Here is a 14,329-nt window from a genome sequence, read left to right as displayed (position 1 = left end):
ATGGGAAATCCGCCATGAGGCATTTGTTTTTAGAAACTGCTGCTCACAACCAATGTTGCAATGGAGTGTCTCCATCTGCTGGTGGTATTGGAAAGGCATTAGTGCTATGACAGGGTCTGAAGAAGAAGAAGAAGAAGAAGAAGAAGACGGAAAAAAATATATATAAAAAGAAAAAGAGAGAGAGAGAGAGAGAGAGACTGACTTAGTGAGCGAGTGAGTGAGAGAGTGAGAGTGAGTGAGAGTGAATGAGTGAGTGAGTGATTGAGTGAGTGAGTGAGTGAGTGAGAACAAATGAGTTAAAGCAAGTGAGTGAGAGAGATCGAATGAATGAAAGTCTGAATGACAGAAAGAAAAAAGGATGAAGAAAGAAGCATGAAGAAAAAAAAATGTATATGGAGTTGCTGACATGAGTGCAATCTACAAAGCCGTTGAGGCTGATCCTCATGGGAGGATTATTGCACCAGGACCCTTAGCACTTTTAAAATGCCATTCAATGCCACGGGCTAGATGTAAACTGCAGATGACCATGTTGTGGTAGTTACCATGGATACCCAAGTGATGTGTGAGCTAACACATAGGCCCAACAGATTCCAAGAAGGACAGAATCACCAGCGGCACCACCATCGATTGTCAGGTCACCCGGATTCAGCAAATACCAGAGTCCAAAATGATGCAGGTTTATACTGTTAATTTTCAGTTTATCGTTACAGTTGGTGTTATTCCATGTCGGAAGGGACGCAGCTACAGCCAGTGGGGTAACTAGAGACAGGCAGGCAGCTATGTGCAACAAAGGTAGGCGTGTTGTTTTCATATGCAGATCTGAAATATTGTCTTATATGCAAGAGGAGGAGTGATGGGGGTTCAGGCAAAAGCCAGGCTATGGATTGCATTGCTAAATGCTCCATCAGAGTGCAATGGTCGCCTGTCCTTTTTTTAAGTGATGATGTGGGTTTAGCCTGTGCTGTATGTATGTATGGGTGGCTGACTGCCACCCACCCAGAAAGTGTATGGGAGGCTGGTTGGCTGCCAGCCTTCCTTCCATTCCTATGAGTAATGTGAGTGCTCATGAAGGGGACATGGTTGGGTCCACCCCTTTCCCGGTTATCCCCTCTAGGCCTTTTGGCTTAGATCAAGTGTAAAAAAAGAAAGGATCTTGCGACAGATCGCATCCTGAGGCACGTTTTTTTTTTTGTGTGAATACTTGCACTTGGGTGACTTGTGAGCACATACTGATACATACGTTCCCTATCTGGGGACCATAAATTAAATGGATTTTTGAGAAAGGGAGCTGATTTGGAAGCTTGCTTCTGTCGCCCTATGCATTGACCCGATGTGGCAGTATCTTCGGGTAGTGAACAGTGCACCACCCCATTCCAGTGTTAAACAAGAAAGATTCTCATTTAATCCTCCGTGGGTGAGAATTTGAGTTTGAGAATTGGAGACCAAAATGATGAGTTGCACTGACTGGTTTATGAACGTCTATTCATTTAGCGTTTTAATGACCATGTTTGCACACTGATTGGTGTAAAAAAATAAAATAAAACTAAATAATAATAATCTAGCACACCTGTGCAGGTTTGACATGACATGACAGGTAGCTGTCTTGTGGGTGGTGCTGAATCCTGTTAAATGACATGAGGGTCTCATGCCTATACACAAGGGTGTGTCATTGCTGTTGCTTGACCATGCATTGGTTTCTGTGGTCAGTGAATGATAAAAACAAAATTTACCATCCATTGATGGATGGGAAATCCGCCATGAGGCATTTGTTTTTAGAAACTGCTGCTCACAACCAATGTTGCAATGGAGTGTCTCCATCTGCTGGTGGTATTGGAAAGGCATTAGTGCTATGACAGGGTCTGAAGAAGAAGAAGAAGAAGAAGAAGAAGACGGAAAAAAATATATATAAAAAGAAAAAGAGAGAGAGAGAGAGAGAGAGACTGACTTAGTGAGCGAGTGAGTGAGTGAGTGAGAGTGAATGAGTGAGTGAGTGATTGAGTGAGTGAGTGAGTGAGTGAGAACAAATGAGTTAAAGCAAGTGAGTGAGAGAGATCGAATGAATGAAAGTCTGAATGACAGAAAGAAAAAAGGATGAAGAAAGAAGCATGAAGAAAAAAAAATGTATATGGAGTTGCTGACATGAGTGCAATCTACAAAGCCGTTGAGGCTGATCCTCATGGGAGGATTATTGCACCAGGACCCTTAGCACTTTTAAAATGCCATTCAATGCCACGGGCTAGATGTAAACTGCAGATGACCATGTTGTGGTAGTTACCATGGATACCCAAGTGATGTGTGAGCTAACACATAGGCCCAACAGATTCCAAGAAGGACAGAATCACCAGCGGCACCACCATCGATTGTCAGGTCACCCGGATTCAGCAAATACCAGAGTCCAAAATGATGCAGGTTTATACTGTTAATTTTCAGTTTATCGTTACAGTTGGTGTTATTCCATGTCGGAAGGGACGCAGCTACAGCCAGTGGGGTAACTAGAGACAGGCAGGCAGCTATGTGCAACAAAGGTAGGCGTGTTGTTTTCATATGCAGATCTGAAATATTGTCTTATATGCAAGAGGAGGAGTGATGGGGGTTCAGGCAAAAGCCAGGCTATGGATTGCATTGCTAAATGCTCCATCAGAGTGCAATGGTCGCCTGTCCTTTTTTTAAGTGATGATGTGGGTTTAGCCTGTGCTGTATGTATGTATGGGTGGCTGACTGCCACCCACCCAGAAAGTGTATGGGAGGCTGGTTGGCTGCCAGCCTTCCTTCCATTCCTATGAGTAATGTGAGTGCTCATGAAGGGGACATGGTTGGGTCCACCCCTTTCCCGGTTGTCCCCTCTAGGCCTTTTGGCTTAGATCAAGTGTAAAAAAAGAAAGGATCTTGCGACAGATCGCATCCTGAGGCACGTTTTTTTTTGTGTGAATACTTGCACTTGGGTGACTTGTGAGCACATACTGATACATACGTTCCCTATCTGGGGACCATAAATTAAATGGATTTTTGAGAAAGGGAGCTGATTTGGAAGCTTGCTTCTGTCGCCCTATGCATTGACCCGATGTGGCAGTATCTTCGGGTAGTGAACAGTGCACCACCCCATTCCAGTGTTAAACAAGAAAGATTCTCATTTAATCCTCCGTGGGTGAGAATTTGAGTTTGAGAATTGGAGACCAAAATGATGAGTTGCACTGACTGGTTTATGAACGTCTATTCATTTAGCGTTTTAATGACCATGTTTGCACACTGATTGGTGTAAAAAAAATAAAATAAAACTAAATAATAATAATCTAGCACACCTGTGCAGGTTTGACATGACATGACAGGTAGCTGTCTTGTGGGTGGTGCTGAATCCTGTTAAATGACATGAGGGTCTCATGCCTATACACAAGGGTGTGTCATTGCTGTTGCTTGACCATGCATTGGTTTCTGTGGTCAGTGAATGATAAAAACAAAATTTACCATCCATTGATGGATGGGAAATCCGCCATGAGGCATTTGTTTTTAGAAACTGCTGCTCACAACCAATGTTGCAATGGAGTGTCTCCATTTGCTGGTGGTATTGGAAAGGCATTAGTGCTATGACAGGGTCTGAAGAAGAAGAAGAAGAAGACGGAAAAAAATATATATAAAAAGAAAAAGAGAGAGAGAGAGAGAGACTGACTTAGTGAGCGAGTGAGTGAGAGAGTGAGAGTGAGTGAGAGTGAATGAGTGAGTGAGTGATTGAGTGAGTGAGTGAGTGAGTGAGAACAAATGAGTTAAAGCAAGTGAGTGAGAGAGATCGAATGAATGAAAGTCTGAATGACAGAAAGAAAAAAGGATGAAGAAAGAAGCATGAAGAAAAAAAAATGTATATGGAGTTGCTGACATGAGTGCAATCTACAAAGCCGTTGAGGCTGATCCTCATGGGAGGATTATTGCACCAGGACCCTTAGCACTTTTAAAATGCCATTCAATGCCACGGGCTAGATGTAAACTGCAGATGACCATGTTGTGGTAGTTACCATGGATACCCAAGTGATGTGTGAGCTAACACATAGGCCCAACAGATTCCAAGAAGGCCAGAATCACCAGCGGCACCACCATCGATTGTCAGGTCACCCGGATTCAGCAAATACCAGAGTCCAAAATGATGCAGGTTTATACTGTTAATTTTCAGTTTATCGTTACAGTTGGTGTTATTCCATGTCGGAAGGGACGCAGCTACAGCCAGTGGGGTAACTAGAGACAGGCAGGCAGCTATGTGCAACAAAGGTAGGCGTGTTGTTTTCATATGCAGATCTGAAATATTGTCTTATATGCAAGAGGAGGAGTGATGGGGGTTCAGGCAAAAGCCAGGCTATGGATTGCATTGCTAAATGCTCCATCAGAGTGCAATGGTCGCCTGTCCTTTTTTTAAGTGATGATGTGGGTTTAGCCTGTGCTGTATGTATGTATGGGTGGCTGACTGCCACCCACCCAGAAAGTGTATGGGAGGCTGGTTGGCTGCCAGCCTTCCTTCCATTCCTATGAGTAATGTGAGTGCTCATGAAGGGGACATGGTTGGGTCCACCCATTTCCCGGTTATCCCCTCTAGGCCTTTTGGCTTAGATCAAGTGTAAAAAAAGAAAGGATCTTGCGACAGATCGCATCCTGAGGCACGTTTTTTTTTGTGTGAATACTTGCACTTGGGTGACTTGTGAGCACATACTGATACATACGTTCCCTATCTGGGGACCATAAATTAAATGGATTTTTGAGAAAGGGAGCTGATTTGGAAGCTTGCTTCTGTCGCCCTATGCATTGACCCGATGTGGCAGTATCTTCGGGTAGTGAACAGTGCACCACCCCATTCCAGTGTTAAACAAGAAAGATTCTCATTTAATCCTCCGTGGGTGAGAATTTGAGTTTGAGAATTGGAGACCAAAATGATGAGTTGCACTGACTGGTTTATGAACGTCTATTCATTTAGCGTTTTAATGACCATGTTTGCACACTGATTGGTGTAAAAAAATAAAATAAAACTAAATAATAATAATCTAGCACACCTGTGCAGGTTTGACATGACATGACAGGTAGCTGTCTTGTGGGTGGTGCTGAATCCTGTTAAATGACATGAGGGTCTCATGCCTATACACAAGGGTGTGTCATTGCTGTTGCTTGACCATGCATTGGTTTCTGTGGTCAGTGAATGATAAAAACAAAATTTACCATCCATTGATGGATGGGAAATCCGCCATGAGGCATTTGTTTTTAGAAACTGCTGCTCACAACCAATGTTGCAATGGAGTGTCTCCATCTGCTGGTGGTATTGGAAAGGCATTAGTGCTATGACAGGGTCTGAAGAAAAAGAAGACGGAAAAAAATATATATAAAAAGAAAAAGAGAGAGAGAGAGAGAGACTGACTTAGTGAGCGAGTGAGTGAGAGAGTGAGTGAGAGTGAATGAGTGAGTGAGTGATTGAGTGAGTGAGTGAGTGAGAACAAATGAGTTAAAGCAAGTGAGTGAGAGAGATCGAATGAATGAAAGTCTGAATGACAGAAAGAAAAAAGGATGAAGAAAGAAGCATGAAGAAAAAAAAATGTATATGGAGTTGCTGACATGAGTGCAATCTACAAAGCCGTTGAGGCTGATCCTCATGGGAGGATTATTGCACCAGGACCCTTAGCACTTTTAAAATGCCATTCAATGCCACGGGCTAGATGTAAACTGCAGATGACCATGTTGTGGTAGTTACCATGGATACCCAAGTGATGTGTGAGCTAACACATAGGCCCAACAGATTCCAAGAAGGCCAGAATCACCAGCGGCACCACCATCGAATGTCAGGTCACCCGGATTCAGCAAATACCAGAGTCCAAAATGATGCAGGTTTATACTGTTAATTTTCAGTTTATCGTTACAGTTGGTGTTATTCCATGTCGGAAGGGACGCAGCTACAGCCAGTGGGGTAACTAGAGACAGGCAGGCAGCTATGTGCAACAAAGGTAGGCGTGTTGTTTTCATATGCAGATCTGAAATATTGTCTTATATGCAAGAGGAGGAGTGATGGGGGTTCAGGCAAAAGCCAGGCTATGGATTGCATTGCTAAATGCTCCATCAGAGTGCAATGGTCGCCTGTCCTTTTTTTAAGTGATGATGTGGGTTTAGCCTGTGCTGTATGTATGTATGGGTGGCTGACTGCCACCCACCCAGAAAGTGTATGGGAGGCTGGTTGGCTGCCAGCCTTCCTTCCATTCCTATGAGTAATGTGAGTGCTCATGAAGGGGACATGGTTGGGTCCACCCCTTTCCCGGTTATCCCCTCTAGGCCTTTTGGCTTAGATCAAGTGTAAAAAAAGAAAGGATCTTGCGACAGATCGCATCCTGAGGCACGTTTTTTTTTTGTGTGAATACTTGCACTTGGGTGACTTGTGAGCACATACTGATACATACGTTCCCTATCTGGGGACCATAAATTAAATGGATTTTTGAGAAAGGGAGCTGATTTGGAAGCTTGCTTCTGTCGCCCTATGCATTGACCCGATGTGGCAGTATCTTCGGGTAGTGAACAGTGCACCACCCCATTCCAGTGTTAAACAAGAAAGATTCTCATTTAATCCTCCGTGGGTGAGAATTTGAGTTTGAGAATTGGAGACCAAAATGATGAGTTGCACTGACTGGTTTATGAACGTCTATTCATTTAGCGTTTTAATGACCATGTTTGCACACTGATTGGTGTAAAAAAATAAAATAAAACTAAATAATAATAATCTAGCACACCTGTGCAGGTTTGACATGACATGACAGGTAGCTGTCTTGTGGGTGGTGCTGAATCCTGTTAAATGACATGAGGGTCTCATGCCTATACACAAGGGTGTGTCATTGCTGTTGCTTGACCATGCATTGGTTTCTGTGGTCAGTGAATGATAAAAACAAAATTTACCATCCATTGATGGATGGGAAATCCGCCATGAGGCATTTGTTTTTAGAAACTGCTGCTCACAACCAATGTTGCAATGGAGTGTCTCCATCTGCTGGTGGTATTGGAAAGGCATTAGTGCTATGACAGGGTCTGAAGAAGAAGAAGAAGAAGACGGAAAAAAATATATATAAAAAGAAAAAGAGAGAGAGAGAGAGAGAGAGACTGACTTAGTGAGCGAGTGAGTGAGAGAGTGAGAGTGAGTGAGAGTGAATGAGTGAGTGAGTGATTGAGTGAGTGAGTGAGTGAGTGAGTGAGAACAAATGAGTTAAAGCAAGTGAGTGAGAGAGATCGAATGAATGAAAGTCTGAATGACAGAAAGAAAAAAGGATGAAGAAAGAAGCATGAAGAAAAAAAAATGTATATGGAGTTGCTGACATGAGTGCAATCTACAAAGCCGTTGAGGCTGATCCTCATGGGAGGATTATTGCACCAGGACCCTTAGCACTTTTAAAATGCCATTCAATGCCACGGGCTAGATGTAAACTGCAGATGACCATGTTGTGGTAGTTACCATGGATACCCAAGTGATGTGTGAGCTAACACATAGGCCCAACAGATTCCAAGAAGGCCAGAATCACCAGCGGCACCACCATCGATTGTCAGGTCACCCGGATTCAGCAAATACCAGAGTCCAAAATGATGCAGGTTTATACTGTTAATTTTCAGTTTATCGTTACAGTTGGTGTTATTCCATGTCGGAAGGGACGCAGCTACAGCCAGTGGGGTAACTAGAGACAGGCAGGCAGCTATGTGCAACAAAGGTAGGCGTGTTGTTTTCATATGCAGATCTGAAATATTGTCTTATATGCAAGAGGAGGAGTGATGGGGGTTCAGGCAAAAGCCAGGCTATGGATTGCATTGCTAAATGCTCCATCAGAGTGCAATGGTCGCCTGTCCTTTTTTTAAGTGATGATGTGGGTTTAGCCTGTGCTGTATGTATGTATGGGTGGCTGACTGCCACCCACCCAGAAAGTGTATGGGAGGCTGGTTGGCTGCCAGCCTTCCTTCCATTCCTATGAGTAATGTGAGTGCTCATGAAGGGGACATGGTTGGGTCCACCCCTTTCCCGGTTATCCCCTCTAGGCCTTTTGGCTTAGATCAAGTGTAAAAAAAGAAAGGATCTTGCGACAGATCGCATCCTGAGGCACGTTTTTTTTTTTGTGTGAATACTTGCACTTGGGTGACTTGTGAGCACATACTGATACATACGTTCCCTATCTGGGGACCATAAATTAAATGGATTTTTGAGAAAGGGAGCTGATTTGGAAGCTTGCTTCTGTCGCCCTATGCATTGACCCGATGTGGCAGTATCTTCGGGTAGTGAACAGTGCACCACCCCATTCCAGTGTTAAACAAGAAAGATTCTCATTTAATCCTCCGTGGGTGAGAATTTGAGTTTGAGAATTGGAGACCAAAATGATGAGTTGCACTGACTGGTTTATGAACGTCTATTCATTTAGCGTTTTAATGACCATGTTTGCACACTGATTGGTGTAAAAAAATAAAATAAAACTAAATAATAATAATCTAGCACACCTGTGCAGGTTTGACATGACATGACAGGTAGCTGTCTTGTGGGTGGTGCTGAATCCTGTTAAATGACATGAGGGTCTCATGCCTATACACAAGGGTGTGTCATTGCTGTTGCTTGACCATGCATTGGTTTCTGTGGTCAGTGAATGATAAAAACAAAATTTACCATCCATTGATGGATGGGAAATCCGCCATGAGGCATTTGTTTTTAGAAACTGCTGCTCACAACCAATGTTGCAATGGAGTGTCTCCATCTGCTGGTGGTATTGGAAAGGCATTAGTGCTATGACAGGGTCTGAAGAAGAAGAAGAAGAAGAAGACGGAAAAAAATATATATAAAAAGAAAAAGAGAGAGAGAGAGAGAGACTGACTTAGTGAGCGAGTGAGTGAGAGAGTGAGAGTGAGTGAGAGTGAATGAGTGAGTGAGTGATTGAGTGAGTGAGTGAGTGAGTGAGAACAAATGAGTTAAAGCAAGTGAGTGAGAGAGATCGAATGAATGAAAGTCTGAATGACAGAAAGAAAAAAGGATGAAGAAAGAAGCATGAAGAAAAAAAAATGTATATGGAGTTGCTGACATGAGTGCAATCTACAAAGCCGTTGAGGCTGATCCTCATGGGAGGATTATTGCACCAGGACCCTTAGCACTTTTAAAATGCCATTCAATGCCACGGGCTAGATGTAAACTGCAGATGACCATGTTGTGGTAGTTACCATGGATACCCAAGTGATGTGTGAGCTAACACATAGGCCCAACAGATTCCAAGAAGGCCAGAATCACCAGCGGCACCACCATCGATTGTCAGGTCACCCGGATTCAGCAAATACCAGAGTCCAAAATGATGCAGGTTTATACTGTTAATTTTCAGTTTATCGTTACAGTTGGTGTTATTCCATGTCGGAAGGGACGCAGCTACAGCCAGTGGGGTAACTAGAGACAGGCAGGCAGCTATGTGCAACAAAGGTAGGCGTGTTGTTTTCATATGCAGATCTGAAATATTGTCTTATATGCAAGAGGAGGAGTGATGGGGGTTCAGGCAAAAGCCAGGCTATGGATTGCATTGCTAAATGCTCCATCAGAGTGCAATGGTCGCCTGTCCTTTTTTTAAGTGATGATGTGGGTTTAGCCTGTGCTGTATGTATGTATGGGTGGCTGACTGCCACCCACCCAGAAAGTGTATGGGAGGCTGGTTGGCTGCCAGCCTTCCTTCCATTCCTATGAGTAATGTGAGTGCTCATGAAGGGGACATGGTTGGGTCCACCCCTTTCCCGGTTATCCCCTCTAGGCCTTTTGGCTTAGATCAAGTGTAAAAAAAGAAAGGATCTTGCGACAGATCGCATCCTGAGGCACGTTTTTTTTTTTGTGTGAATACTTGCACTTGGGTGACTTGTGAGCACATACTGATACATACGTTCCCTATCTGGGGACCATAAATTAAATGGATTTTTGAGAAAGGGAGCTGATTTGGAAGCTTGCTTCTGTCGCCCTATGCATTGACCCGATGTGGCAGTATCTTCGGGTAGTGAACAGTGCACCACCCCATTCCAGTGTTAAACAAGAAAGATTCTCATTTAATCCTCCGTGGGTGAGAATTTGAGTTTGAGAATTGGAGACCAAAATGATGAGTTGCACTGACTGGTTTATGAACGTCTATTCATTTAGCGTTTTAATGACCATGTTTGCACACTGATTGGTGTAAAAAAATAAAATAAAACTAAATAATAATAATCTAGCACACCTGTGCAGGTTTGACATGACATGACAGGTAGCTGTCTTGTGGGTGGTGCTGAATCCTGTTAAATGACATGAGGGTCTCATGCCTATACACAAGGGTGTGTCATTGCTGTTGCTTGACCATGCATTGGTTTCTGTGGTCAGTGAATGATAAAAACAAAATTTACCATCCATTGATGGATGGGAAATCCGCCATGAGGCATTTGTTTTTAGAAACTGCTGCTCACAACCAATGTTGCAATGGAGTGTCTCCATCTGCTGGTGGTATTGGAAAGGCATTAGTGCTATGACAGGGTCTGAAGAAGAAGAAGAAGAAGACGGAAAAAAATATATATAAAAAGAAAAAGAGAGAGAGAGAGAGAGACTGACTTAGTGAGCGAGTGAGTGAGAGAGTGAGAGTGAGTGAGAGTGAATGAGTGAGTGAGTGATTGAGTGAGTGAGTGAGTGAGTGAGAACAAATGAGTTAAAGCAAGTGAGTGAGAGAGATCGAATGAATGAAAGTCTGAATGACAGAAAGAAAAAAGGATGAAGAAAGAAGCATGAAGAAAAAAAAATGTATATGGAGTTGCTGACATGAGTGCAATCTACAAAGCCGTTGAGGCTGATCCTCATGGGAGGATTATTGCACCAGGACCCTTAGCACTTTTAAAATGCCATTCAATGCCACGGGCTAGATGTAAACTGCAGATGACCATGTTGTGGTAGTTACCATGGATACCCAAGTGATGTGTGAGCTAACACATAGGCCCAACAGATTCCAAGAAGGCCAGAATCACCAGCGGCACCACCATCGATTGTCAGGTCACCCGGATTCAGCAAATACCAGAGTCCAAAATGATGCAGGTTTATACTGTTAATTTTCAGTTTATCGTTACAGTTGGTGTTATTCCATGTCGGAAGGGACGCAGCTACAGCCAGTGGGGTAACTAGAGACAGGCAGGCAGCTATGTGCAACAAAGGTAGGCGTGTTGTTTTCATATGCAGATCTGAAATATTGTCTTATATGCAAGAGGAGGAGTGATGGGGGTTCAGGCAAAAGCCAGGCTATGGATTGCATTGCTAAATGCTCCATCAGAGTGCAATGGTCGCCTGTCCTTTTTTTAAGTGATGATGTGGGTTTAGCCTGTGCTGTATGTATGTATGGGTGGCTGACTGCCACCCACCCAGAAAGTGTATGGGAGGCTGGTTGGCTGCCAGCCTTCCTTCCATTCCTATGAGTAATGTGAGTGCTCATGAAGGGGACATGGTTGGGTCCACCCCTTTCCCGGTTATCCCCTCTAGGCCTTTTGGCTTAGATCAAGTGTAAAAAAAGAAAGGATCTTGCGACAGATCGCATCCTGAGGCACGTTTTTTTTTTTGTGTGAATACTTGCACTTGGGTGACTTGTGAGCACATACTGATACATACGTTCCCTATCTGGGGACCATAAATTAAATGGATTTTTGAGAAAGGGAGCTGATTTGGAAGCTTGCTTCTGTCGCCCTATGCATTGACCCGATGTGGCAGTATCTTCGGGTAGTGAACAGTGCACCACCCCATTCCAGTGTTAAACAAGAAAGATTCTCATTTAATCCTCCGTGGGTGAGAATTTGAGTTTGAGAATTGGAGACCAAAATGATGAGTTGCACTGACTGGTTTATGAACGTCTATTCATTTAGCGTTTTAATGACCATGTTTGCACACTGATTGGTGTAAAAAAATAAAATAAAACTAAATAATAATAATCTAGCACACCTGTGCAGGTTTGACATGACATGACAGGTAGCTGTCTTGTGGGTGGTGCTGAATCCTGTTAAATGACATGAGGGTCTCATGCCTATACACAAGGGTGTGTCATTGCTGTTGCTTGACCATGCATTGGTTTCTGTGGTCAGTGAATGATAAAAACAAAATTTACCATCCATTGATGGATGGGAAATCCGCCATGAGGCATTTGTTTTTAGAAACTGCTGCTCACAACCAATGTTGCAATGGAGTGTCTCCATCTGCTGGTGGTATTGGAAAGGCATTAGTGCTATGACAGGGTCTGAAGAAGAAGAAGAAGAAGACGGAAAAAAATATATATAAAAAGAAAAAGAGAGAGAGAGAGAGAGAGAGACTGACTTAGTGAGCGAGTGAGTGAGAGAGTGAGAGTGAGTGAGAGTGAATGAGTGAGTGAGTGATTGAGTGAGTGAGTGAGTGAGTGAGAACAAATGAGTTAAAGCAAGTGAGTGAGAGAGATCGAATGAATGAAAGTCTGAATGACAGAAAGAAAAAAGGATGAAGAAAGAAGCATGAAGAAAAAAAAATGTATATGGAGTTGCTGACATGAGTGCAATCTACAAAGCCGTTGAGGCTGATCCTCATGGGAGGATTATTGCACCAGGACCCTTAGCACTTTTAAAATGCCATTCAATGCCACGGGCTAGATGTAAACTGCAGATGACCATGTTGTGGTAGTTACCATGGATACCCAAGTGATGTGTGAGCTAACACATAGGCCCAACAGATTCCAAGAAGGCCAGAATCACCAGCGGCACCACCATCGATTGTCAGGTCACCCGGATTCAGCAAATACCAGAGTCCAAAATGATGCAGGTTTATACTGTTAATTTTCAGTTTATCGTTACAGTTGGTGTTATTCCATGTCGGAAGGGACGCAGCTACAGCCAGTGGGGTAACTAGAGACAGGCAGGCAGCTATGTGCAACAAAGGTAGGCGTGTTGTTTTCATATGCAGATCTGAAATATTGTCTTATATGCAAGAGGAGGAGTGATGGGGGTTCAGGCAAAAGCCAGGCTATGGATTGCATTGCTAAATGCTCCATCAGAGTGCAATGGTCGCCTGTCCTTTTTTTAAGTGATGATGTGGGTTTAGCCTGTGCTGTATGTATGTATGGGTGGCTGACTGCCACCCACCCAGAAAGTGTATGGGAGGCTGGTTGGCTGCCAGCCTTCCTTCCATTCCTATGAGTAATGTGAGTGCTCATGAAGGGGACATGGTTGGGTCCACCCCTTTCCCGGTTATCCCCTCTAGGCCTTTTGGCTTAGATCAAGTGTAAAAAAAGAAAGGATCTTGCGACAGATCGCATCCTGAGGCACGTTTTTTTTTGTGTGAATACTTGCACTTGGGTGACTTGTGAGCACATACTGATACATACGTTCCCTATCTGGGGACCATAAATTAAATGGATTTTTGAGAAAGGGAGCTGATTTGGAAGCTTGCTTCTGTCGCCCTATGCATTGACCCGATGTGGCAGTATCTTCGGGTAGTGAACAGTGCACCACCCCATTCCAGTGTTAAACAAGAAAGATTCTCATTTAATCCTCCGTGGGTGAGAATTTGAGTTTGAGAATTGGAGACCAAAATGATGAGTTGCACTGACTGGTTTATGAACGTCTATTCATTTAGCGTTTTAATGACCATGTTTGCACACTGATTGGTGTAAAAAAATAAAATAAAACTAAATAATAATAATCTAGCACACCTGTGCAGGTTTGACATGACATGACAGGTAGCTGTCTTGTGGGTGGTGCTGAATCCTGTTAAATGACATGAGGGTCTCATGCCTATACACAAGGGTGTGTCATTGCTGTTGCTTGACCATGCATTGGTTTCTGTGGTCAGTGAATGATAAAAACAAAATTTACCATCCATTGATGGATGGGAAATCCGCCATGAGGCATTTGTTTTTAGAAACTGCTGCTCACAACCAATGTTGCAATGGAGTGTCTCCATCTGCTGGTGGTATTGGAAAGGCATTAGTGCTATGACAGGGTCTGAAGAAGAAGAAGAAGAAGACGGAAAAAAATATATATAAAAAGAAAAAGAGAGAGAGAGAGAGACTGACTTAGTGAGCGAGTGAGTGAGAGAGTGAGAGTGAGTGAGAGTGAATGAGTGAGTGAGTGAGTGAGTGAGAACAAATGAGTTAAAGCAAGTGAGTGAGAGAGATCGAATGAATGAAAGTCTGAATGACAGAAAGAAAAAAGGATGAAGAAAGAAGCATGAAGAAAAAAAAATGTATATGGAGTTGCTGACATGAGTGCAATCTACAAAGCCGTTGAGGCTGATCCTCATGGGAGGATTATTGCACCAGGACCCTTAGCACTTTTAAAATGCCATTCAATGCCACGGGCTAGATGT

At 43.3% G+C, this 14,329-nt stretch overlaps 8 pseudogenes; all 8 read left to right on the top strand.

Annotated features, from left to right (window-relative positions):
- The first annotated feature begins 1,103 nt into the window (after positions 1 to 1,103).
- On the top strand, positions 1,104 to 1,369 carry LOC130288277 (U2 spliceosomal RNA; annotated as a pseudogene).
- A 1,467-nt stretch (positions 1,370 to 2,836) lies between these two features.
- Positions 2,837 to 3,100, top strand: LOC130289467 (U2 spliceosomal RNA; annotated as a pseudogene).
- A 1,465-nt stretch (positions 3,101 to 4,565) lies between these two features.
- LOC130286176 (U2 spliceosomal RNA) lies at positions 4,566 to 4,829 on the top strand (annotated as a pseudogene).
- Positions 4,830 to 6,277: 1,448 nt separating this feature from the next.
- LOC130287915 (U2 spliceosomal RNA) lies at positions 6,278 to 6,542 on the top strand (annotated as a pseudogene).
- Positions 6,543 to 8,014: 1,472 nt separating this feature from the next.
- LOC130288276 (U2 spliceosomal RNA) lies at positions 8,015 to 8,280 on the top strand (annotated as a pseudogene).
- Positions 8,281 to 9,747: 1,467 nt separating this feature from the next.
- LOC130288275 (U2 spliceosomal RNA) lies at positions 9,748 to 10,013 on the top strand (annotated as a pseudogene).
- Positions 10,014 to 11,477: 1,464 nt separating this feature from the next.
- Positions 11,478 to 11,743, top strand: LOC130288274 (U2 spliceosomal RNA; annotated as a pseudogene).
- A 1,468-nt stretch (positions 11,744 to 13,211) lies between these two features.
- LOC130286174 (U2 spliceosomal RNA) lies at positions 13,212 to 13,475 on the top strand (annotated as a pseudogene).
- Positions 13,476 to 14,329: the final 854 nt, after the last annotated feature.

Source organism: Hyla sarda, chromosome 8 (assembly GCF_029499605.1).
Source record: "Hyla sarda isolate aHylSar1 chromosome 8, aHylSar1.hap1, whole genome shotgun sequence".
Classification (NCBI taxonomy): Eukaryota; Metazoa; Chordata; class Amphibia; order Anura; family Hylidae; genus Hyla; species Hyla sarda.
This window is presented reverse-complemented; position numbering and strand designations above follow the sequence as displayed.